This window comes from Carcharodon carcharias, chromosome 5, assembly GCF_017639515.1.
Source record: "Carcharodon carcharias isolate sCarCar2 chromosome 5, sCarCar2.pri, whole genome shotgun sequence".
Taxonomy (NCBI): domain Eukaryota; kingdom Metazoa; phylum Chordata; class Chondrichthyes; order Lamniformes; family Lamnidae; genus Carcharodon; species Carcharodon carcharias.
In genome coordinates this window covers 96,418,718-96,445,157 of record NC_054471.1, presented here as the reverse complement: position 1 = coordinate 96,445,157, position 26,440 = coordinate 96,418,718, and the positions used below count along the sequence as shown (strand labels likewise).

The window sequence follows — 26,440 nt, the reverse complement described above, 5'->3', positions numbered from 1 at the left end:
CACTGGGCATGTGCTGGAGTCAGCTGCACGCCTGTTGATAATTGGCAGGCCATTAAGGACCTAATTAACTTGAAATTTATGCTGTTTACACAACCTTAAGATTGGCGGGCAGGCAAAAAGGCCAAGCGGCCTTTACATTTTTTTAGGAAACCTCATCCACGAGCGGGATGAGGTTTCCTAAAGCTAATACTAATTAAATAGAACCTTAATTTTGAAAATAAAAGCATGTTTCACAGTCACGAGAGAACGTTTCATTAAATTTTTAATGTCATCATTTATTTTTTTTAAAAAGCACCTTAATTTCCGAGGCAGCTCCGTGCCTCGGAGATTGAAGCGCTCTTTCGTGTGCATGCGCAAACTGCACTCTAGACCAGACTCCCCCTCCTCCCCCTGCCCGCACAGGTAGCACGCAATGCTACCACTCGCAATCCACGCAGGGCGGGCCTTAATTGGCCTGCCCGCGTGATGCAGCTGATTGCGGGTGGCAGTCGGCTCCCCGATCGCCCCTGCCCACTCCCGCTGAGCCCGCCCGATACAGGAAAAATTCAGGCCATAAAGTTTCTAATTGTCTAATATCGTACTTTGCACCAAAACCTCCAGCAGCATTGTTAAAATGAGCCATCTACCTGCTGGTCCACCAGCACAAATTACTGGTGCCACTTGTTCCCCTTTCTTTAGTTTTAATTATACTATTGCACTGCTCCCATTTGAAGTACTCAGCTCAAATCCTATCTCCTGTTAATACACAAATTCTGTCACCATGGAAACAACACTTGCTACCCACAAAATCCTATTTCCTCTTCCAGCACTCCCTTCCCGACCTCTGCATTCTTGGTGCAGGATGCAAATTGCATCCTGAATTCCTCCAAGATCCATGGACATCTCGCCACTTCATCAGCAATACAAAATGCACCTGTGGAAATGCAGAAGCGCTGCCGGTGTGCTCAGATTTGAATTTCAACCTTGTTGAGCAGTTTTAGCCTTTCAATCTGGCTGAATCTAGGACTCACTGCAGGGGAGCCTTGTACCTCACTGTTCATGGGTGTGACATGTTATACACTTGGCAGTTTGGTCCCCAATCTTAATTTCAGATTTTGTATGAGTAAGCTCTCTTCATCTATTTCTACTGCTGTCTTTTAATGAAATGGATCATCAGCATTCTAGCACAGCACTATTATTGTATGCACAGATTTTTATCATTGTAATTAATATCGTTATTACAAGTTTAGGTGGGTACAGCGGTGTTAGTGATTTTTGTAAAGCAGTTTAAGTAACTTCTATTCAGGGGTATATCTGTACTGCCCTAACTCAGGTGTATAATTACAATATCCCTTGCGATGTGCATAAGATACAAAAATCCAGTTTTTTTTAAAAGATAACCTGAGAAAACACCTGGTAAGATAGGTTAGATACAATTCACTAAACTCCTTTATTTCATAGCTACAGTTACAATGAGTCTCACCGAGATTAATCTGTACACTCCTTTCTAGCAAAGTGATACCAAATAATAAACTGATCACTTTTCCCATATTAGTCTTGCCTCACTTAAACAAGATCATTCCTAACCACAATGACACCGTCTAACCTTTTTCTAATGTTTGATGAATTTGACTGTCCTCTACCTATCTGCCATTGGTCCATGTTCCATGATATCCATACTGAACAAAAATCTATCAACCTCAGTGTTGAAAATTTCCAATGGCCCAGCATCTACTGGAAGCGAGTTCCAGATTTCCACTACCCTTTCTGTGAAGAAGTGACATTCCTAAAAGGCTCTGCACTAATTTTAAGAGTGTGCCCCTTATTTTGGATTGCCCCTGCAGTGGAAATAGTTCTATTGTACCTTCCCTATTGAATTCCTTAAATATTTTAAAAATATAGATTAGGTCATTCTTCAACCTTCTAAACTCAAGGGAATACAAACTAATTTTTTGGAGTCTGTCCCCATAATTTAGCTCTGGTCTCATTCTGATGGATTTGCAATGTACCCCCTCTAAGGTCAATGTATCTTTCCTGACATCTGGAGTACAAAAGTGAGTGCAATATTCCAGATGGGTGTCTGATCATCATTCTTCTATACCAACCCCCTTGCTACACCAGCCATTTAAAGCAAATATGTCCGCCTTGGCACGGTGTTAAAACCTGTGCTTCTGAGGTTGTGGGTTTAAGACCACCCCACAGACTTGAGCACATAATATAGGCAGGCATCGGAAAGCAGTATTGAGGAGGCCTTTTGAATGTGACATAAACTGAAGCCCCATCTGCACTCTCAAGTGAATATAACATATCCTATGGCTCCATTCAATTAAGAGCAGGGGAGTAGTCCTGCTCAGCATTCATCTCTCAACCATCATAAATAAGACAGATGACCTGGTCATTAATTTTATTTTCGCTTGTGGGACCTTGCTGCGTTCCCCACACTGCAACAGTGATTAAACATCAAATGTACTTAACTGGCTGTAAAGTGTTTTGGGACTTTCTTAGGTCATTAAAAGCATTATATAAATGCAGATTTGTTCTTTCTTTGAAATCCAAATAAAGGGATTAATACCTCAAAAATAGCAGAAACAGGAATACCATAGGAATGGGTAGGGCGCATGTACACCATTATCACAAATGATGATTTCTAAACCATAGGACCAAAATTAGCAGGTTCCATGTATGTAAACAAAAACAGAATTACCTGGAAAAACTCAGCAGGTCTGGCAGCATCGGCGGAGAAGAAAAGAGTTGACGTTTCGAGTCCTCATGACCCTTCGACAGAACTTGAGTTCGAGTCCAAGAAAGAGTTGAAATATAAGCTGGTTTAAGGTGTGTGTGGGGGGGGTGGGGCGGAGAGAGAGAGAGAGAGAGAGGTGGAGGGGGGGGGGGCGGTGTGGTTGTAGGGACAAACAAGCAGTGATAGAAGCAGATCATCAAAAGATGTCAACAACAATAATACAAAAGAACACATAGGTGTTAAAGTTGGTGATATTATCTAAATGAATGTGCTAATTAAGAATGGATGGTAGGGCACTCAAAGTATAGCTCTAGTGGGGGTGGGGAGAGCATAAAAGATGTAAAATAAATAAATAAATAAATAATTTTTTTTTTCTTTTTCTCTTTTTATAATGGAAATAGGTGGGAAAAGGAAAATCTATATAATTTATTGGAAAAAAAAGAAAAGGAAGGGGGAAACAGAAAGGGGGTGGGGATGGGGGAGGGAGCTCACGACCTAAAGTTGTTGAATTCAGTATTCAGTCCGGATGGCTGTAAAGTGCCTAGTCGGAAGATGAGGTGTTGTTCCTCCAGTTTGCGTTCGGCTTCACTGGAACAATGCAGCAAGCCAAGGACAGACATGTGGGCAAGAGAGCAGGGTGGAGTGTTAAAATGGCAAGTGACAGGGAGGTTTGGGTCATTCTTGCAGACAGACCGCAGGTGTTCTGCAAAGCGGTCGCCCAGTTTACCTTTGGTCTCTCCAATGTAGAGGAGACCACATTGGGAGCAATGAATGCAGTTGACTAAGTTGGGGGAAATGCAAGTGAAATGCTGCTTCACTTGAAAGGAGTGTTTGGGTCCTTGGACGGTGAGGAGAGAGGAAGTGAAGGGGCAGGTATTGCATCTTTTGCGTGGGCATGGGGTGGTGCTATAGGACGGGGTTGAGGAGTAGGGGGTGATGGAGGAGTGGACCAGGGTGTCCCGGAGGGAGCGATCCCTACGGAATGCCGATAGGGGGGGTGAAGGGAAGATGTGTTTGGTGGTGGCATCATGCTGGAGTTGGCGGAAATGGCGGAGGATGATCCTTTGAATGCGGAGGCTGGTGGGGTGATAAGTGAGGACAAGGGGGACCCTATCATGTTTCTGGGAGGGAGGAGAAGGCGTGAGGGCGGATGCGCGGGAGATGGGCCGGACACGGTTGAGGGCCCTGTCAACGACCGTGGGTGGAAAACCTCGGTTAAGGAAGAAGGAGGACATGTCAGAGGAACTGTTTTTGAAGGTAGCATCATCAGAACAGATGCGACGGAGGCGAAGGAACTGAGAGAATGGGATGGGGTCCTTACAGGAAGCGGGGTGTGAGGAGCTGTAGTCGAGATAGCTGTGGGAGTCGGTGGGTTTGTAATGGATATTGGTGGACAGTCTATCACCAGAGATTGAGACAGAGAGGTCAAGGAAGGGAAGTGTCAGAGATGGACCACGTGAAAATGATGGAGGGGTGGAGATTGGAAGCAAAATTAATAAATTTTTCCAAGTCCCGACGAGAGCATGAAGCGCCAGCGAAGTAATCATCGATGTACCGGAGAAAGAGTTGTGGAAGGGGGCCAGAGTAGGACTGGAACAAGGAATGTTCCACATACCCCATAAAGAGACAGGCATAGCTGGGGCCCATGCGGGTACCCATAGCCACACCTTTTATTTGGAGGAAGTGAGAGGAGTTGAAGGAGAAATTGTTCAGCGTGAGAACAAGTTCAGCCAGACGGAGGAGAGTAGTGGTGGATGGGGATTGTTCGGGCCTCTGTTCGAGGAAGAAGCTAAGGGCCCTCAGACCATCCTGGTGGTACCTTGATGCTACCTTCAAAAACAGTTCCTCTGACATGTCCTCCTTCTTCCTTAACCGAGGTTTACCACCCACGGTCGTTGACAGGGCCCTCAACCGTGTCCGGCCCATCTCCCGCGCATCCGCCCTCACGCCTTCTCCTCCCTCCCAGAAACATGATAGGGTCTCCCTAGTCCTCACTTATCACCCCACCAGCCTCCACATTCAAAGGATCATCCTCCGCCATTTCTGCCAACTCCAGCATGATGCCACCACCAAACACATCTTTCCTTCGCCCCCCTATCGGCATTCCGTAGGGATCGCTCCTTCCGGGACACCCTGGTCCACTCCTCCATCACCCCCTACTCCTCAACCCCGTCCTATGGCACCACCCCATGCCCACGCAAAAGATGCAACACCTGCCCCTTCACTTCCTCTCTCCTCACCGTCCAAGGACCCAAACACTCCTTTCAAGTGAAGCAGCATTTTACGTGCATTTCCCCCAACTTAGTCTACTGCATTCATTGCTCCCAATGTGGTCTCCTCTACATTGGAGAGACCAAAGGTAAACTGGGCAACCACTTTGCAGAACACCTGCAGTCTGTCTGCAAGAATGACCCAAACCTCCCTGTCGCTTGCCATTTTAACACTCCACCCTGCTCTCTTGCCCACATGTCTGTCCTTGGCTTGCTGCATTGTTCCAGTGAAGCCTAACGCAAACTGGAGGAACAACACCTCATCTTCCGACTAGGCACTTTACAGCCATCCGGACTGAATATTGAATTCAACAACTTTAGGTCGTGAGCTCCCTTCCCCATCCCCACCCCCTTTCTGTTTCCCCCTTCCTTTTCTTTTTTTTCCAATAAATTATATAGATTTTCCTTTTCCCACCTATTTCCATTATAAAAAGAAAAAAAAAATATTTATTTATTTATTTTTTTATACATCTTTTATGCTCTCCCCACCCCCACTAGAGCTATACCTTGAGTGCCCTACCATCCATTCTTAATTAGCACATTCGTTTAGATAATATCACCAACTTTAACTTTAACACCTATGTGTTCTTTTGTATTATTGTTGTTGACATCTTTTGATGATCTGCTTCTATCACTGCTTGTTTGTCCCTACAACCACACCACCCCCCCCCTCCACCTCTCTCTCTCTCTCTCTCTCCGCCCCCCCCCACACACACACCTTAAACCAGCTTATCTTTCAACTCTTTCTTGGACTCGAACTCAAGTTCTGTCGAAGGGTCATGAGGACTCGAAACGTCAACTCTTTTCTTCTCCGCCGATGCTGCCAGACCTGCTGAGTTTTTCCAGGTAATTCTGTTTTTGTTTTTGTTTTGGATTTCCAGCATCGGCAGTTTTTTTGTTTTTATCCATGTATGCAAAACTTTCTCCTCAGTTTTATATAGGAATGATGATCAGAACTAATAAAGATTCAACCAAACAACATTTTCACCCCAATTTTTTTCTATCAGGTAGATTTATCAAACTTGGACAATTCTCCCTGCGCCTAATGAAAATGCAACTGCTGGTGTCTTGAGTGTTTCAAGTCAATTTCACTTAATAGAAGACAGATTTAGCATTCCTGATTGGACAGATTATTAAATTGGTAGCAAACCACAAAGGTTGAAATTATCAGAACATTCTGGTATTGCTGATTGATTTATGATTGTAGGCTGTTTGATATATGCACCTTACATACTTCTATGCTTGGCCTAAATAGCCAAGTGGTTATGGTACTGGGTTTGTAACCCCAAGATCACGAGTTCAAATCTCACAATAGCAAACTACGAAACAATGTAACTTCATCTGAAACAGATGGAAACGGGTTTGTACTCGAAAAAGTTACATATTTCTATGATATTCCTGTTGCCACTATTTTTGAAGTGTTAATTTCTTTATTTGGTTTTCAAAGAAAGAAAGTATTTGCATTTATATAATTTTTAAAAGATCTTAGAATGTCCCAAACCATTTTACAGCCAGTTAAGTACATTTGAAGCTTAAGAACTGTTGCAGCTGAGGGAAATGGAGCAGCCAACATGCACACAAGGTCAAAAATGAAATTAATGTCTTAGTTGTAGTGGTTGAGGGTTGAAGATTGATCTGAGTATTGGACTGACAGTGCCACAACAACTGTACACAGAGGACATAAGGATCATTTTGTTGAGCACATTAAAGATTACTTTGGAGTTATATCATAGTTCGGTCATGATCTCACTGAATGGGGGAACAGGCATGAGAGAGGCATAGGAACTCTTATTCCTATGCTCCTAGCCCATAGGGAGCCTAGCATTTCTGAATGGTCGATGGAATAACAAAGCAGCAGCTAGGTTTTCTTATGTTTAATGTTAAATATGCAAAAATAATAATACATTTTTACAAAAACACCATTGTTATTTGCAGTATCAATTATTACTGGCATGCTAGTGCACAGATACTCGGCATCTGAGACACTTTAACACATAGGGACTGGGAATTTGTGCCACACCCAGGAGCAGTGAGAAGGCAATAGGTTGGACATAAAATCAGGTGGGATGCTGAATTTTACCAATGGTGGGGTAGGTGGCGGCTTGCTTGCCCATTCTTGGGACTTATCTCGCCTGGTATTTGACCAATGGTAGGTGAGCACTTTGCCACTTAGGGAGGCTTCCTAACAAAAGCTGGCACCCTCTCTGCAGACTCTGGAGAGGAAAGGTACTTCCTGATTGGGAACCTGTGGACCACAGAGACTACCCCATCACCAGTGACAAGGGCTGCCCCCACTGGAAGACTCCCCTCCCCAGGCCTGTCTGATTGGCTCCAGTGATATCTCACTCTACTTACCCGCACTCTGGGCCTCCTCCATGGACAGCTACCCCACAACTGGGAGCAGGGGCCAAAGCTGGGGCTGGAGAGCTACTGGCCCCTGAGTGGACAGCAGCAACTCTCCTATAGGGGGTGGAATCCATGACTGCAGGAGATTAAGTGCCTGCTCTGTTGTAGGGTGGCCGAGTTGTACTATTACTGGTAGAGTTGATCAGCAGACAATTCCTTGTTTATTTACAATATACTCAGCAGCAACTACACGTGTGCTTTTAACTCCAACTATCTCCACACTGATTGCAAAGGTAGCCTGCACTACTTCCTATTGGTTACTACAGATCATGTGATCTTCCTTAATAAGAATTATTCTTAAAAGTACGTAACACACCAAATAAAACCATAATTACTACATTCCTCCCCCTTTAACTCAGCTATACATATTTTATTTACAAGTATATATTTTTCAAGACAACATAATATTTACACTGGGTAAGGAATTTACAAGTTCAGTCTTTCAGGGGTTTCCTGGTACATGTTGAACATCGCAGCTCCACAACTCCATAAAAGGAGGTACCTGATAAAGAATCTGAAGTTGCCTGAACATCAGGTGCTTTGGTGGGCACTTGCAGTTCTGTATCCTCGACTCTTACAGGAACATCAGACATGTTAGTCCTAGGTTGAGTACCCTCAACAAGAAATGGAGACCCGGTTATGGTCGCTGGTGGAACCAAATTTTGGTGATTTACCTCTCTCTTCCTTAAATGGTCCGCATGTTTATGGATGATCCGGCCTTCCACCTCTACGTGGTAAGATAGAGGTCCAGTCACTGCACTTATTTCACCCGGTAACCACTTTGGTTCTTCCCCAAAATTTTTCACATGTACTGACTCTCCCACAGTAAATTTCCTCTCACAACTATGCCAGTTGTGTCTGGTTTTCTGGTTTCCCTGACTCATTTCCACCTTCCCCTCTAAATTTGGCATTATTAAGCTCAATCTTGTCCTGAAACGGTGTTTGAACAATAACTCAGCAGGAGTGACACTTGTTGTTGTGTGAGGGGTAGTCCTGTAATGAAAAAGAAAGGTGCTAGCTTGGTTGCCAAGGAATCACCAGTAAGCTTTCTCATGCCTGTCTTGAATGTTTGAATCGCCCTTTTGGCCAGTCCGTTTGAGGAAGAGTGGTATGGTACAGTTTTCACATGAGTGTACCATTGATAACTCAGCATTTGCAAATGCGGTGCCATTATCAGAAATGACTACTTCCCATAGTCCGTGAATGGCAAAACTCTGATGTAGCAGCCGAGGTTGGGGACTTCACCTCATATACGCTGAAACATTGTTCCCAGGAAAGGTCCAATGTATAAGTGTACCCAGGGTCTACCTGGCCACTCCCATGCGTGTAATGGAGTTGTCACTGGCAACTTTTGCAGTTGCTGACATTGCACACAGTGCTTTACTAAACTCTCTTTTTCGCCATCCATCCCAGGCTGCCATAGATAGCTATGTGCTATGGTCTTCATTCGGGAAATTCCTGGATGAGCACTGTGTAGTTCAATTAAAAGTGGTTCCCTTCCCTTTGGAGGACTTATCACTCTTGCCCCCATAACATGATGCCATCCTGGCTGGTTATTTCATGCCTTCTGTTGAAGTACAGTTTCATTTCGTCAGATACGGGCTCCTGTGACCCACCATGTAGCACTAGTTCTTGTACCTGAGATAGGACTGGGTCCTGACTTGTCCAATCTCTGATCTGTTGAGCACATACTGGCAAGTAATCTAAGAAATTTAACAGTAAAACAAGTTCCTGTGGAATTGGGACATGCTCATTGTTTTCTTGTAAAGGCAAACAACTAAGGGCTTTGGCATTTGTGATTTGATTGCCAGGCCTATGTACAAAAGTGTTTTCGTATGCTGCCAGAATTAAAGCCCATTGTTGTATTCTTGCTGAAGCTATGGTTAGTATAGCCTTGTCCTCACTAAACAATCCTAGCAATGGTTTGTGGTCTAAAACGATTGTAAAATGGCAGCCATGTACGTACTGGTGACATTTCTTGACACCAAAGATGATGGACAGGCCTTCTTTTTCTATATGCAAATATCCCTCTTCCGCTGTGGTGAGCATTCTTGATACATAACCTATTGGTCGTCCCATGCCGTCATCCATCCGATGAGAGAGAGCACTGCTCCCACTCCATAGGGAGATGCATCACATGTCAGCACCAATTCTTTCATCTGGTTATAATGCACTAATAGAGTGCAACAATTTTTTCACCTTTATGAAAGCTTCTTTCGGGGGCACCTCCCAAGATCAACATTGGTTCTTTTTGAATAGAGAGTGCAGGGGGGTGAGCACTGTAGACAAATTGTGTAAGAACCGCCCATAATAGTTGATCATTCCTAAGAATCATTTCAGCTCTGAGGATTTCTTTGGTGCAGGTGCCTCTCTTATGGCTCTCACTTTCTCTTCAACCCAGTGGATGCCCTGTGAATCCACCCGGTGACCCAAATAGATTACCTCCCTTGCTTGGAACTTGCACTTTTTTTTAGCACAGACTTTAATCTTGACCTTTTTATTTACTTCACTATTGGCCAGACTTCTCTCAGATGCAAGCTCCACTTGTCTCAACTCATGTGGCTGAGTATCCCAAAATTTTATTATCTGTCTGCTTCTTGGTAAATTCTGTTAATTTTGCTTCCAAAGCCTCTTTGGCTTCATTTAGCTGATTCTTCAACTCTTCCATCTCTTTTTTGTATTTGTTTACTGCCTCCTGGAAAATTGAATATTATTTTGTCTTCTCTGCCAACTCATTCTTTAGCTTGTTCAGGGAACTGCAGAATTCTGTTTCTCTTTATACTTTTCCAGAAGTACAAACTTTGACCTGAGGGAATCTTGTGGTGTGTGAAGGTCTTTCAACAGGTTTTCTTTTTCCCTTCAAAGGTTGCTCACCTTGTCTCGAACCCTGCCATTAAGCAGCATCTCTTCGAGATCCTTCTGCTGTTCATCCAGGGTTTTGGCTTAAGACAGCTGCATTTCTTTAGGTTGTTGAGTCATAGTCATTGAGATCTACAGCACAGAAAAAGGCCCTTCAACCCATCGAGTCTGCGCCGGTCAAACAAGAACCTAACTATTCTAATCCCATTTTCCAGCACTAGGCCCATAGCCTTGTATGCCATGGCATCGCAAGTGCACATCCAAATATTTCTTAAATGTTATGAGAGTTTCTGCCTCTACCACCCTTTCAGGCAATGAGTTCCAGATTCCCACCACCATCTGGGTGAAAAAATTCTTCCTCACATCCCTTCTAAACCTCCTGTCCCTTTCCTTAAATCTATGTTCCCTCCACAATTGGTGATTGATCCCTCCACAAAGGGGAAAAGTTCCTTCCTGTCTACCATATCTCTGCCCCTCATAATTTTATATACCTCAATCATGTCCCCCCCTTAATCTCCTCTGCTCCAGGGAAAATAACCCCAGTCTATCCAATCTCTCCTCATAACGAAAACTCTCCAGCCCAGACAACATCCTGGTAAATCTCCTCTGCACTCTCTCTAGTGCAATCTCATCTATGATGCTGATTCCAGAACTGCACACAATACTCTAGCTGTGGACTAACCAGTATTTTATACAGTTCTAGCATAACCTCTTATATTCTGTACCTTGGCTAATAAAGGCAAGTATCCCATATGCCTTCTTAACCATCCTATCTACCTGTCCCACTACCTAAGGGACCGGTGGACATGCACATCAATCTGATCCTCGGTTCTTACCAGGGTCCTACCATTCATCGTGTATCCCAGTGCCTTGTTTGTCCTGCCTAGGTGCATCACCTCACACTTATTCAGATTAAATTCCATTTACCACTGACCAGCCCATCTATATCCTCCTGCTATCTAAGGTTATCCTCCTCACTATTTAACATCCCACCAATTTTCGAGTCTTCCGCGAACTTACTGATGAACCCTCCTATATTCAAGTCTAAATCGTTTATATATACCATAAACAACAAGGGACCCAACACCAATCCCTGTGGAACCCCACTGGATACAGGCATCTAGTCACAAAAACACCCCTCGACCATCACCCTCTGCTTCCTGCAATCAGCCAATTCTGGATCCAATTTGCCAAATTGCCTTGTATCCCATGGGCTCTTACCTTCATTATCAGTCTCCCATGCGCGACATTATCAAAAAACTTCCTTACACACTCCTTTTACAAAACAGGAACGCTTCCAGCTTTCATTTGAAATCCCAGTGGCCAATCAAGGTCAACTTCCCTTAGCCAATTTTGCCCTAGAAGGCTTGGCCCTCTGCCTCTCAATACTAACACTGGTAGCTTTGCCAATTGGCTTCCATAATGGACAGTTACTCTGTTTATGCCTTTTACTTGAATGTCTTCACCCTATATGTTTTTTTAGCTTGGCGGCTGTTTCTTCTAAACTTCACCATTATTCAAATATCTAAAGGTATGTTCCCCAATTTCTCTAGTAGAAGGTCCCATGTCCACTTCCATTTTAACAAATTTGCTATTTATGTTCACTGTGACAAATATTGGTTCTGTCTTTCCAACTTTCAGACTAAACAACAAATAAGTGTCTGAATTTGTTGTTTCAGCCTCTTCTACATTTCATTGGGCTTCTTCTTTTGTTTACAAGCTTGCTTGAATCTTTCCTTGCACTGCCTCATCATATGTCCATTTCTGTGACAATAGTAACATTCAATTTTTTTAAACTGCCAATTACTAAAAGACTGCTTTTTCCCACCGCAATTAAAATTATTCTTTGATTTTGCTGCTAAGTTATTTTTCTTTATTCTTCGACTAACGAGGGCTGTGTCTCACTTCTCGGCAGAGTCTCATTTTTTCGCACCACTTTCGACTGAGGTTTCCCAGCTGATGTGGAGGACGGCGCCATTTTGCGCATACTACACTGCTTTTGAATCTCTTACTGCGCTTTCCATGGCCAGCGCTATCTCTAGTGCTTTCTTGAAATACTGATTCACTTTGGATAATAGCCTTTTCTGAATAGATTCCTCTTTCACAACACATACTAAAAAATCTTGGAGCATATTGTTCAGAGTCATACTGAACTCACAGTGTTCCGCTAGCTGCTTCAAATTTGCCATGGAGCAGTCAATTGTCTCACCTGGGGCTCTATTTTGTGAATTAAACCTGGATCTCTGCATCATGACTGAGGGCTTGGATTGGAAATGACCTTTCATGAGGCCCACCAATTCATCGAAATTCTTTGAGCCTGGGGCACTGGGTGCTGTCAAACTTAGAATCAGTTTTTGCTCCCACAAGTACTCAAGAGGATCGCTCACCTCTTTTCTTCCCCTGAAATCTCAGTCATTTGAAAAAAAGAACGTGAGGCATTCTATGTATTGAGACCAATCATCTGTGGCTGGTTCAAAAGGATCAATTCTCCCAATTTGTGGCATTTTGAGAGTGGATAACTTCAATTCTAACAAAGCTTGCTACTTACAATCACTGGGTGAGGTACAGTGCCAATTTTTAAAAAAACTTGATTGATTTTTGTTCAATCCTGTTTACCCTCATCGTCGGTTTGCTGTAGGGTGGCTGAGTTGTACTATTAATGATAGAGTTGATCAACAGATACTTCTTGGGTGGAAACATTAAGTTTATTTAAAATATATTCAGCAGCAACTACACGTGTACTTTCAACTCCAACTCTAACTCCACACCGGCTGCTGAGGCAGCCCACATAACTCTCCTATTGGTTACTACAGATCCTGTGATCTTCCTTAACAAGTATTATTCTTTAAAGGGTACATTACACACTAAATAAAACCATAAATACTACATGCTCAATGTAAAATCTAGTCAGGGCTTTCATGTTTGACTGAGACGGCCTAGCAACTAACTTTCCAGCCACTGCAGGTGGCCACCGCAGTGCCATTCACTCCTGGCCAGGAAAGCTACTGATTACTGGGTGCACAAAGTGCTGGTGTCTGTAGTCTGTAACATGCTTGAGAGACTTAGTGCATCCCAGTGAGGCGTGAGAGTGTGAAATACCCTGCAAGCCTGCGTAGAAACTGTTTTTCTGGTGTCAGCTGAGGCACTGTGGTAGCATTCTCATCTCCGAGTCAAAATGCTGTGTACCTAGGTTTCACTCCAGAGACTTGAGCCCATAATCTAACCTGGCATTCCAGTGCTGCTCTGTTGGAGCTGACTTTGTTCAGATGAGAGGTTGAACTGTAACCTCATCTTCCTTCTCAGGTGGATGTATCAGATCCTGTGGCACTACTTTGAAGAACAGCATGGGAGTTCTCCGCAATGTCAAGGCCAAAATTTATCACTAAAACAGCTTATCTGGTCACTATCACTTTGCTGTTTGTGCAATCCTGCTATGTGCAAATTTGCTGCTGCATTTCTCTACATTACAACAGTGAATACGCTTCAAAAGTACTCAATTGGTTGCAAAGCACTTTGGGATGCCTTGAGGTCATGAAAGAAACTATATAAGTGCAAATCTCTCACTGTACGGAATTTAATGTTCGAGGTGAGGTTCACGTCCACTGCAGCAGAACGATTGGAACCCCAGGTCAATTATTTTTGGGACACCATTTCGAGGCAATTTGGTACTTACCTGGACAGTGTCATGGCATCCATTAAATTAAGCCCCAAGCAGGGCAAAAATCTCTCCCTCCCCCTGCCACCCTGAGAGCTGCTGGGTCGACAGCCATCTGGTACTGCCATTCCACCTTCACCAGGATTTGTTGCTGGATCCTTGGACGTAGGTAAGTGGGGTGGGAAGAGGGTGCTAGGGAGGGGAATGCATCAGCCAGTGGGAACTGGGGGGTCAACAGCAAGGGCAAAGGGGGTGCCTTCTTGATGCCAGGTCCCTTGATCGAACACAGAGTGCTGGAGAATGAGGCTCCCCCACCACAACTCCCCAACCACCAGCAGGCCATAGCCAAACCGAACAGGTGGCAGGGTGAGGCCCTTAAGTGGCTTTAAGGGCCTCAACTAATCTCCAGGTGGGAAGGCTGCCTCCACCTTTCCCACCCAGAGCTTGATCGGGAGGATTCAGGAAGGCAGCGGGATCACCACACCAAAACTTCCACCTCTGAACTTGCCTCTGGAGGAGGGGTGGGGGGAGGGAGGTGGGGGGGGGTGTGTGTGTGTGTGTGTGTGGGGGGGGGGGCGTGTGGGGAGCGTTAAATTTCACCACTGATGTCTTGAGAAAAATGTAAGGAGGTCTCCTTGTAACACAATCTTGGGGCCAGATTTTTGACTTTGAGTTGGGTAACAGGAGTGGGGAGTTTTCCCAACTCTGTAAATCTACCTCCATCCTAACAGTGCCTGCCTGCCATATTTCCATCCTGAGGAGGCAGGCACAGGTTGGAGACAGGCCTGCCATCTCCCAAAACAGGCTTGAGGTGATAGATTTCTTGCGAGAGACATTTGCCTAATTGCGTGTGCACTAAAAATTATACTAACAGCTAACTTATCAGTCGGGTTCACAATGTGGCTCACTTATGCTTGCCAGAAGCTACATATATTTATTCACAGGGCCTGTCCTTTTTGCAGGCAAAAGGAACATGTCTAGGCATTGAACTATTTTTGAATCAAACAAAAGCCTGGGAGACATTAGTTCCCTGGTGCATTCTCCATGACAACACCTCAACTAAAAACAATGTGCCAATCAATCAGCACCCTTTCATCATGCAGCATAAATTTATGTTCCCTTTGAAATATGGCATTCTTGCATCTGTCCTGGTGAGTGCAAAATGAAAAGCTTCGACAGAGTGCCTCTTTATTCAGCAATAAAATAAAACTGTTTAATTGGTCATTTTCCTCATTACCCTTTTTAGAAGCTTACTGTGCACAAATTGCCTGTCACACTTTTTACACTATAATAGTGACTATACCTCAAAAATACTACTACATTGGGCCTAAGGTACCTTGGGACATCCTGAGGTAGTGACAGGTGCTATATAAATGTAAGTCATTCTTCTCCTTCTATTATTTACACAAATACATTATTTGTACATTGGCAGTTAAGTCGCATTACTAAATCTGCCCTACAGTGTAGGCAGGACAAATTTGGCACCAAGTTTTATTTTACATGCTGTCTAACTGAAGTGCTTTGAGTTGGAACACAAGTGAGATAAAATGGGAAACAATGAAAGGAAAAAAATGTGTCATCTAATTTTCTGATGATAGAGGTCGTTACAGGGTTGATTCCATGACTTGGCATACACAGCAGGAAATGATGTTCGTGATTTCCTGAGATGTTCTCCATGCATGCTAGGCTTCCTGCTGGGAGTGCTGAATTGTGGAGTGATATGAATTGTTATTATAATGAATGGTTTTCTTGCCAAGTTTAGCAATCTTATTCCAGGTTGTAAACATTATGGAGTGGAGATATTTCTCTGTACGGCTCCTGATAAGCTTTTTTTTAAAGCTGAGTAATGATTGAAGTTACTGGTCATGGACCAATATCAACTACAATGACAACTCATTTTCAATAATCAACCAGTTAGGCATCCCAGTTTTGGGTTCCATGAAAGACAAATTTCACCTTTCAATCTGTATGGGGCTGATGACCCAATAAGACACATGCACAAGCCTTTGCCTTTCTATAGTGTTGGCACTGACACGTACATAAGACCACCTACTGCAGAACTCTGAATCAACTGAAAGTGTCAATCTAATGACAAGAAGCAATGGCTTTTTCTTGTGAATCAATATATCCATTAAGAGTTGCCTATGGGGAGTGGACTGTTATCTAGCTTGACAGAGATAAACTGATTGCAAGCAGGAGCAGGAGAAGAGGCCAGCAATTAAAAGCAAAGATCCACAAGGTTAAATATTAAAAGCAGAGAAGGGAGACAAAGACACATTGGTTCTGAAGCAATAGTGGCTCCATTCATCAAGTTTAGGTCACCTAGTGCAAATGAGCAGCATACCAAAGTAAATATCCTAGAAGTAGTTGAGAGGTTGCAATGAATCTCTATAACAATTATGTTCGCTCAGGTGCTGAAGAAACAATTTATTGCATTAGGGTCATTTGAATGAAGGGAATTTTAAAAAATCTCCATTGGTAAACATTATGCAGTACAAATGCCTCAATGGAGCTTAACTGAAGTTTTAAAGTTAATTGATGTTTTGGTATGTATTTTCAAGCTGGCAAGATCAATCCTAACGGTGTGGAATAGTTCAGGATGAAATTATATTTCGTTCGACCACCTGGAGTGAGCCCAAGGGTGTATATCATTCGTAAAAGAGAAATAAACGGGGCAAAGAATGTTATTTCAATTTCCTTCCAAAGGGTTTTTAGTGTATTTTTAACACCAGAATATGATGGAACATTGTTATCTAGAAACAAATCATTAAATAGCTGCTGCAAAATCATTGAAAAGCCAAGTGAAATCATTGATAGGGATTCAGCATGACAGGAAGACTGTTAAAAGAAGTGGGGATATCAAGAACGGTTTCTTAGAATACAACTTCTGCTGTAGCTCTGGCTCTCAACAAAATAATTGCAAGCCATAGGCTCCTGTGGCAGTTGGCAAAATAAAATAAATAACAAAGGCTGTGTTTAAGATGGCCCAGTGGTGGTGGGGCAACTTCAATTTTTTGGAGTTCTATATAATGAGCTATAATGTGTATAATGGTGGGGAGGCGGTGGTGTAGCGGCATTGTCACTGGACTAGTAATCCAGAGGCCCAGGGTAATGCTCTGGGGACCTGGGTTTGAATCCCACCAGGCAGGTGGTGAAATTTGAATTAAATAAAAAAATCTGCAATTAATAGTCTAATGATGAAACCACTGTTGTAAAAAAAAACCCATCTATTTCACTAATGCCTGGTCAGGCCCACAACTGCTCTCTGAAATGGTTAGCAAACCACTCAGTTGTATCAAACCACTAAATAGGGACAAAACCAGATGGACCAACCGGCATCGACCGAGGCACCAGAAATAACAACAGCAAAACTCAGAGATAAAAACAAAAAACTGCGGATGCTAGAAATCCAAAACAAAAACAGAATTACCTGGAAAAACTCAGCAGGTCTGGCAGCATCGATGGAGAAGAAAAGAGTTGACTTTTAGAGTCCTCATGACCCTTCAACAGAACTGAGTGAACGTTAGGAGAGGGGTGAAATATAAGCTGGTTTAAGGTGGGGGGCGGTGGTGGGGGGAGAGAAGTGGGGGCGGTGCTGTGTGGTTGTAGGGACAAGCAAGCAGTGATAGAAGCAGATAATCAAAAGATGTCACAGACAAAAGAACAAAGAGGTGTTCAAGGTGGTGATATCTAAACGAATGTGCTAATTAAGAATGGATGGCAGGACACTCAAGGTACAGTTCTAGTGGGGGTGGGGTAGAAAGGCTAACAGGGCATAAAAGATATAGATTTAAAAATAATGGAAATAGGTGGGAAAAGAAAAATCTATATAAATTATTGGAAAAAACAAAAGGAAGGGGGAAGAAACGGAAAGGGGGAGGGATGGAGGAGGGAGTTCAAGATCTAATGTTGTTGAATTCAATATTCAGTCCGGAAGGCTGTAAAGTACCTAGTCGGAAGATGAGGTGCTGTTCCTCCAGTTTGCGCTGGGCTTCACTGGAACAATGCAGCAAGCCAAGGACAGACATGTGGGCAAGAGAGCAGGGTGGAGTGTTAAAATGGCAAGTGACAGGGAGGTTTGGGTCATTCTTGCGGACAGACTGCAAGTGTTCTGCAAAGCGGTCGCCCAGTTTACATTTGGTCTCTCCAATGTAGAGGAGACCGCATTGGGAGCAATGGATACAGTAGACTAAATTAGGGGAAATACAAGTGAAATGCTGCTGCACTTGAAAGGAGTGTTTGGGCCCTTGGATGGTGAGGAGAGAGGAAGTGAAGGGGCAGGTGTTGCATCTTTTGCGTGGGCATGGGGAGGTGCCATAGGTGGGGGTTGAGGAGTAGGGGGTGATGGAGGAGTGGACCAGGGTGTCCTGGAGGGAACAATCCCTACAGAATGCCGTCAGGGAAGATGTGTTTGGTGGTGGCATCATGCTGGAGTTGGCGGAAATGGCGGAGGATGATCTTTTGAATGCGGAGGCTGGTGAGGTGATAAGTGAGGACAAGGGGGACCCTATCATGTTACTGGGAGGGAGGAGAAGGCGTGATGGCAGATGCGTGGGAGATGGGCCGGACACGGTTGAGGGCCCTGTCAACGACCGTGGGTGGAAAACCTCGGTTAAGGAAGAAGGAGGACATGTCAGAGGAACTGCTTTTGAAGGTAGCATCATCGGAACAGATGCGATGGAGGCGAAGGAACTGAAAGAATGTGATGGAGTCCTTACAGGAAGCGGAGTGTGAGGAGCTGTAGTCGAGGTAGCTGTGGGAGTCGGTAGGCTTGTAATGGATATTGGTGGACAGTCTATCACCAGAAATTGAGACAGAGAAGTCAAGGAAGTGAAGGTAAGTGTCAGAGATGGGCCATGTGAAAATGATGGAGGGGTGGAAATTGGAAACAAAATTAATAAATTTTTCCAGGACCAGATGAGAGCATAAAGCAGCACCGAAGTAATCATCGATGTACCGGAGAAATTGTGGGAGGGGGCCGGAGTAGGACTGCAACAAGGAATGTTCCACATTCCCCATAAAGAGACGGGCATAGCTGGGGCCCATGCGGGTACCCATAGCCACACCTTTTATTTGGAGGAAGTGAGAGGAGTTAAAGGAGAAATTGTTCAGTGTGAGAACAAGTTCAGCCAGATGGAGGAGAGTAGTGGTGGATGGGGATTGTTCGGGCCTCTGTTCGAGGAAGAAGCCAACTCCAGCATGATGCCACCACCAAACACATCTTCCCTTCACCCCCCCGGCAGCATTCCATAGGAATTGTTCCCTCCGGGACACCCTGGTCCACTCCTCCATCACCCCCTACTCCTCAATCCCCACCTATGGCACCTCCCCATGCCCACGCAAAAGATGCAACACCTGCCCCTTCCCTTTCTCTCTCCTCACCGTCCAAGGGTCCAAACACTCCTTTCAAGTGAAGCAGCATTTCACTTGCATTTCCCCTAATTTAGTCTACTGCATTCGTTGCTCCCAATGCGGTCTCCTCTACATTGCAGAGACCAAACGTAAACTGGGCGACCACTTTGCAGAACACCTGCGGTCTGTCTGCAAGAATGACCCAAACCTCCCTGTCGCTTGCCATTTTAACACTCCACCCTGCTCTCTTGCCCACATGTCTGCCCTTGGCATGCTGCATTGTTCCAGTGAAGCCCAGCGCAAACTAGAAGAACAGCATCTCATCTTCCAACTAGGCACTTTACAGCCTTCTGGACTGAATATTGAATTCAACAACTTTAGATCTTGAACTCCCTCCTTCATCCCCACCCCCTTTCCATTTCTTCCTCCTTCCTTTTGTTTTTTCCAATAATTTATATAGATTTTTCTTTGCCCACCTAGTTCCATTATTTTTAAATCTATATCTTTTATGCCCTGTTAGCCTTTCCACCCCACCCCCACTAGAGCTGTACCTTGAGTGTCCTGCCATCCATTCTTAATTAGCACATTCGTTTAGATATCACCACCTTCAACACATCTTTGTTCTTTTGTCTGTGACATCTTTTGATTATCTACTCCTATCCCTGCTTGCTTGTCCATACAACCACACACCACTCGGCCCCCCAACTTCTCTCCACCCAACCCCCCCCACCAAACCAGCTTATATTTCACCCCTCTCCTAATATTCACTCAGTTCTGTTGAAGGGTCATGAGGACTTGAAACGTCAACTCTTTTCTTCTCTGCCGATGCTGCCAGACCTGCTGAGTTTTTCCAGGTAATTCTGTTTTTGAACAGCAAAACTCAGCCCTGTGAACCCCGCAAGGTCCTCCTTAGTAGCATCTGGAGGCTAGTGCAAAAATTGGGAGAGCTGTCTCACAGACTAGTCAAGCAACAGCCTGCATAGCCATACTCATGGAATCATAGAGGATTGGATGGTGAGTAAGGAGTCTTAATTTGTTAAAATCTTTTCGTAAAAATCTAATTTTGCTTGCAGTTAGCATTTAACTGAAATGTGCAGTTTAAATTCTAAAGTTCCCATCCTTAAGCAGGGTTTTAACAAGGTCTCCATTGGGTGAGCAGGTGGTTTTAGTTAATTAAAGAAGCAGCTGAAACTGGTTCTAATGTAACTGGAAACAAAAACTGAATTACCTAGAAAAACTCAGCAGGTCTGGCAGCATTGGCGGAGAAGAAAAGAGTTGACGTTTCGAGTCCTCATGACCCTTCAACAGAACTAGGTGAATCCAAGGAAGGGGTGAAATATAAGCTGGTTTAAGGTGCGTCTGGGGTGGGGGGAGAGAAGTGGAGGGGGGTGGTGTTGTTGTAGGGACAGACAAGCAGTGATAGAAGCAGATCATCAAAAGATGTCACAGACAAAAGAACAAAAGAACACATAGGTGTTGAAGTTGGTGATATTATCTAAACGAATGTGCTAATTAAGAATGGATGGTAGGGCACTCAAGGTATAGCTCTAGTGGGGGTGGGGGGAGCATAAAAGGTGGGGGTTGAGGCACCTCCCAATGCCCACACAAAAGATGTAACACCTGCCCCTTCACTTCCTCTCTCCTCACCGTCCAAGGGCCCAAACACTCCTTTCAAGTGAAGCAGCATTTCGTTTGCATTTCCCCCAACTTAGTCTACTGTATTCGTTGCTCCCAATACGGTCTCCTCTACATTGGAGAGACCAAACGTAAACTGGGTGACCGCTTTGCAGAACACCTGCTCCATCCCCACCCCCTTTCTGTTTCTTCCCCCTTCCTTTTGATTTTTTTCCAATAAATTATGTAGATTTTTCTTTTCCCACCTATTTCCATTATTTTTAAATATTTTTACATCTTTTATGCTCCCCCCACCCCCACTAGAGCTATAGCTTGAGTGACCTACCATCCATTCTTAATTAGCACAGTCATTTAGATAATATCACCAACTTCAACACCTATGTGTTCTTTTGTCTGTGACATTTTTTGATGATCTGCTTCTATCACTGCTTTCTTGTCCCTACAACCACACCACCCCCTTCCACTTCTCTCCCCCCACACCTCCCCCCACCCCCACCCCCCCTCCCCCCACACACACACACCTTAAACCAGTTTATATTTCACCCCTTCCTTGGATTCACCTAGTTCTGTTGAAGGGTCATGAGAACTCAAAACGTCAACTCTTTTCTTCTCTGCCGATGCTGCCAGACCTGCTGAGTTTTTCCAGGTAATTCTGTTTTTGTTTTGGATTTCCAGCATCCGCAGTTTTTTGTTTTTGTTTTTATCTCTAATGTAACTGGGTCAGCTAGCCTTTGTTTTAGGAGCATATAAAGCCAGCCAACATACTGTGACTTAGCACTTGAGTGCAACTTCGAATAGAGTGCTGGGAGTTGGGTGATTAAGGGAGTTAGGGAGGAATGGAGAGAGGTGCTTCTTTCCAGGGTGACCACATGTGCAACTGCAGCTAATCAAAATCCATGTTTCAGAGCTGGAGCCATGGTGGAGCATCCGCAAGGTTGAGAGCTTTGTGGATAGCATGTACAGTGAGGAGGTCACACTGCAGGTAAAGATTGCATAGGCAGAAAGGGAATGGGTGATCGCCAGGCAGAGTAAAAACACTAGGCAGGTAGTGCAGGAGCCCCTGGGTCCATTTCCCCCTCTAACAGATTTCCTGTTCTGGATTCTGCTGTGCAGGATGGTTTCTCAAGGGAATGCAGCAACAGCCAAGTCTGTGGTACCACGGGGACGGGGGGGACAGGGGGGACAGGGGGCGGGGCGGGGGGTGCAATAGTGATAGGGGATTCTATCATAAGGGGAACCGATAGATGTTTCTGCAGCTGCAGACATGACATTTGGTTGGTATGTTGTCTCCTTGGTGCCAAGGTCAAGGGTGTCACTGAGCGGCTGCAGGACATTATGAAAGTGGAAGATGAACAGCTAGAGGCTGTGTTCCATATCGGTACCAATGACACAAGTAAAAAGAGGGATAAGGTCCTGAAAGCAGAACATAGGGAACTAGGGAATAAATTAAAATTCAGGACCTCAAAGGTAGTATTCTCAGGATTACTCTCAGTGCCACATGCTAGTGAGATTATGAATAGGAGAATAGACCAGATGAGAACAGATGAATGCAAGGCTGGACAGATGGTGTAGGAGAGAGGGATTTAGATTCCTGAGGCATTGGGACTGACCCTGGGGAAGCTGGACAGGTTGCACCCCAGCAGGACTGGGACCAATATCCTCACAGGGGTATTTGATAGGACTGTAGGGGAGGGTTTACAATAGGGTGGCAGGTGGATGGGAACCTGAGCGGGGAAACTCAAAAGAGGGAAACAAAGATAGAAATGAAAGACAGAAAAGTAGAAAGCAAAAGTGGAAGGCAGAGAAAACAAGGGTTAGTAGCAAATGGGGCCATAGTACAAAAAGAATGTGTAAAAAATGTTAAAAAGACATGTCTAAAGGCACTGTATCACAGAGCATTCACAATAAGGTAATAAATTAATAATGCAAATAGATATTAATGGGTATGATATGACTGTGAATACGGAGACATGGCTGAGGGTGACCAAGGCTGGGAACTGCATATCTAAGGGTATTTGATATTTAGGAAGGCCAGGCAAAAAGGAAAAGGAGATGGGGTGGCATTGTTAATTAAGGATGAAATCAGTACAATTGTGAGAAAGGATATTGGCTCAGAAAATCTAGATGTAGAGTCAGCCGGGTGGAGCTAAGATGCAATAAGGGGCAGAAAACATTAGTGGGAATTGTCTCTGCCTCCAAACAGTCATGATAAGGTAGGGGATGGCATTAAACGGGAAATCAGAGATGCATGTAACAAGGGTGCTACAGTAATCATGGGTGACTTTAATCTATATGCAGACAGGGCAAACCAAATTATAATATAATAATACTGCGGTGGATGAATTCCAGGAGTGTGTACAAGATGGTTTTTTTAGACTGGTGCATCAAGGAACCAACTAGGGAACAGGCTATCCTAGATTTGGTATTGTGCAATGAGAAGAGGTTAATTAATAATCTTGTTGTGTGAGGTCCTTTAGGGAAGAGTGACCATAACATGATAGAATTCTTCATTCGGTTGGAAAGTGTTGTAGTCAGATTCGAAACTAGGATCCTAAATCTAAACAAAAGAAACTACAAAGGCGTGAGGGGAGAGTTGGCTATAATACATTGGGGAACTTCATTAAAAGGCATGACAGTGGATGATAGGAAATGGCTAGTATTTAAGGAATGAATGCATGCATTGCAACAGTTATACATTCTTTTCTGGCACAAAACAACAGGAAAAGCAGCCAAACCATGGCTAAGAAAAGAAATTAATGATAGTATTAGATCTAAAGAGGAGTTATGTAAAGTTGCTTGAAAAAGTAGCAAGCCTGAGGATTCGAAGTAGTTTAGAATTCAGCAAAGGAGGAACAAAAATAAAGTATGAGAGTAAACTTGCAAGCAATGTAGAAGCTTTTACAGTTTGATTTTATAACTATGTAGAAAGAAAAATATTAGTGAAGACAAATGTAGGTCCCTTACATTCTGAAACAAAGAAATGGCAGAGCAATTAAACAACTACTTTAGTTCTGTCTTCACGGAGGAAGACACAAATAACTCCCTAGGAATGCTAGGGAACCAAGGATCTAGTAAGAAGGAGGAATTATAGGAAATCACTATTGCTTAAAAAAAAGATAATGCTGGAGAAATTAATGGGACTGAAAGCTGATAAATCCCCAGGGCCTGATAATCTACATCCCAGGGTGCTAAAGGAGGTGGCCATGGAAATAGTGGATGCGTTGGTTGTCATCTTCCAAAATCCTATAGATTCCGGAATTGTCCTGGCAGATTGGAGGGTGGCAAATGTAACCCCACTATTTAAAAAAGGAGAGGAAGACAAACAAAGCAAGGGAATACTCAAAAAAATGGGAAGTTATTGAGGAAGTGTGAGACCTTGGAGTGCATGTCCACAGGTTCTTGAAGGTGGGAGGACAGTGGACACAGTGGTCAAGAAAGCATATGGAATGCCTTCCTTTATTGGGCGAGGTATTGAATGCAAAAACAGGGATGTAATGATGGGACTGTATCAAACGCTGATTAGGCCACAGCTAGAATTTTGTGTACAGTTCTGGTCACCACATTACAAGAAGGACATAATTGCACCGGAGAGAGTGCATGGGAGATGTACAAGAATGTTGCCAGGGCTTGAAAATTGCAGCTATGAGGAGAGATTGGATAGGCTAGCATTGTTTTCCTTAGAACAGGCTAAGGGATAACCTAATTGAGGTGTACAAAATTATGAGGGGCCTAGATAGTGTAGACAGGAAATACTTGTTTCCCTGAGTTGAGGGGTCAATTACCAGGGGGCATAGATTTAAGATAATTGGCAGAAGGATTAGAGGGGACATGAGGAAAAACTTTTTTACCCAAAGGGTGGTGGGCATCTGAAATTCACTGTCTAATTTGGTGGTTGAGGCTGAAATGCTCAACTCATTTAAAGGGTACCTGGATCTGCATCGGAAGTGCTGTAACCTGCAAGGCTGGACCAGGTGCTAAAAAGTGGGATTAAAATGAGCGGTCAGTTTCTATTTTCTCTATTTGGCCGGTGCAGACACGATGAGCTGAATGGCCTTTTTCTGCACCATGACTTTTGTATGGTTCTATGGAGGCAGAAAACAGGAATTACAGATCAGTTAGCCTATCAGTGGTAGGGAAAATGCTAGGGTCTATTATAAAGGATTTGATAACAGGACATTTAGGGCAGAATTTTCACCTTGGTGGGCGGGCACATGCCCGACCCAACCCGCTCGAACGTGAAATGACGTGCGATGATGTCGGGTGATCGTCCTGACGTCAATGCGCAGTCGCACGATAGTTCGGTTGGCGGGTACGCGCGGGAATCGGCAGCACGCCCATCAACAATTAGAAGCCCTATTAACACCATTAAAGTATTAAATAACTTAAATTTTTCACTGCCCATACAACCTTATGGTTGGCGGGCAGGTGAAAAGACGGAGCAGCCTTTGCACATTTTAGGAAACCTCGTCCTGGGCAGCAAATAAAACAGCAAATAAAAATGAAATTAAAAAAATGTACATCTTATTCATAACATGTCCTTGCTCATGTGACAGAGTCACATGAGGGAACATGTTTTTAAACATTTAAAAATTCTTTATTTTTGCTTTTAAGAACTCTTCATCTCCCTGAGGCAGCTTTGTGCCTCAGGGAGCTTTCCTAGTGCGCACCCGTGCACATGTGTGATGTTGGCCCACCAGTGTGAAATCGCGGTCTGGCCCTGATCGCGGGTGGTGGTCAACTTCCCAACTGCTCCCACTGAGCCCACCCAACAGGGGCAAAATTCTGCCCTTAGAAAACATCATCAGGATTAGGCAATGTAAGCATGGATTTATGAAAGAGAAATCATGTTTGACAAACCTACGGGAGCTTTTTGAGGATGTAACTAGCAGAATAGATAAGGCAGAGCCAGTGGGTGTGGTGTCTTTGGATTTTCAAAAGCTTTTGATAAAATCCCACATAAGAGGTTATTGTGGAAAATTAAAGCACGTGGGGTTGTGGGTTATTTATTAGCATGGATTTTGAACTGGTTAAAAGACAGGAAACAGAGTGTCGGAATAATTTTTTTTTCCCGGAATGGCAGGTGGTGACTAGTGGGGTACCGCAGGAATCAGTGCTTGAGCCCCAGCTATTCACAATATATATCAATGATATGGGTGAGGGAACCAAAAGTAATATTTCCAAGTTTGCTGACAACACAGAACTAGTTGGGAATGTTAAGTGGTCAGGAGGATGTTAGGAGGATTCAAGGGGACTTAGACAAGTTGAGTGAACGGGCAAATATGTGGCAGATGCAGTATAATGTGGATAAGTGTGAAGTTATCCACTTTGGTCGGAAAAACAGAATGGCAGATTATTATTTAAATGGTGATAGACTGGGAAATGTTGATATACGAAGGGACCTGGGTGTCCTTGTACACTCGTCACTGAAAACAAGCATGCACGTGCAGCAAGCAGTTAGGAAGGCAAATGTTATGTTGGCTTTCATTGCAAGAGTACAGGTGCAAGGATGTCTTACTACACCTGGAGTATTGTGTGCAGTTTTGG

General features: G+C 44.0%; 1 protein-coding gene across 1 annotated transcript in view; it reads right to left on the bottom strand.

The window, feature by feature from the left end:
- dlgap2a (discs, large (Drosophila) homolog-associated protein 2a) overlaps positions 1–26,440 on the bottom strand; it is a 181,270-nt gene that overhangs the window by 54,743 nt on the left and 100,087 nt on the right. The gene's annotated exons all lie outside the window — the stretch shown is intronic.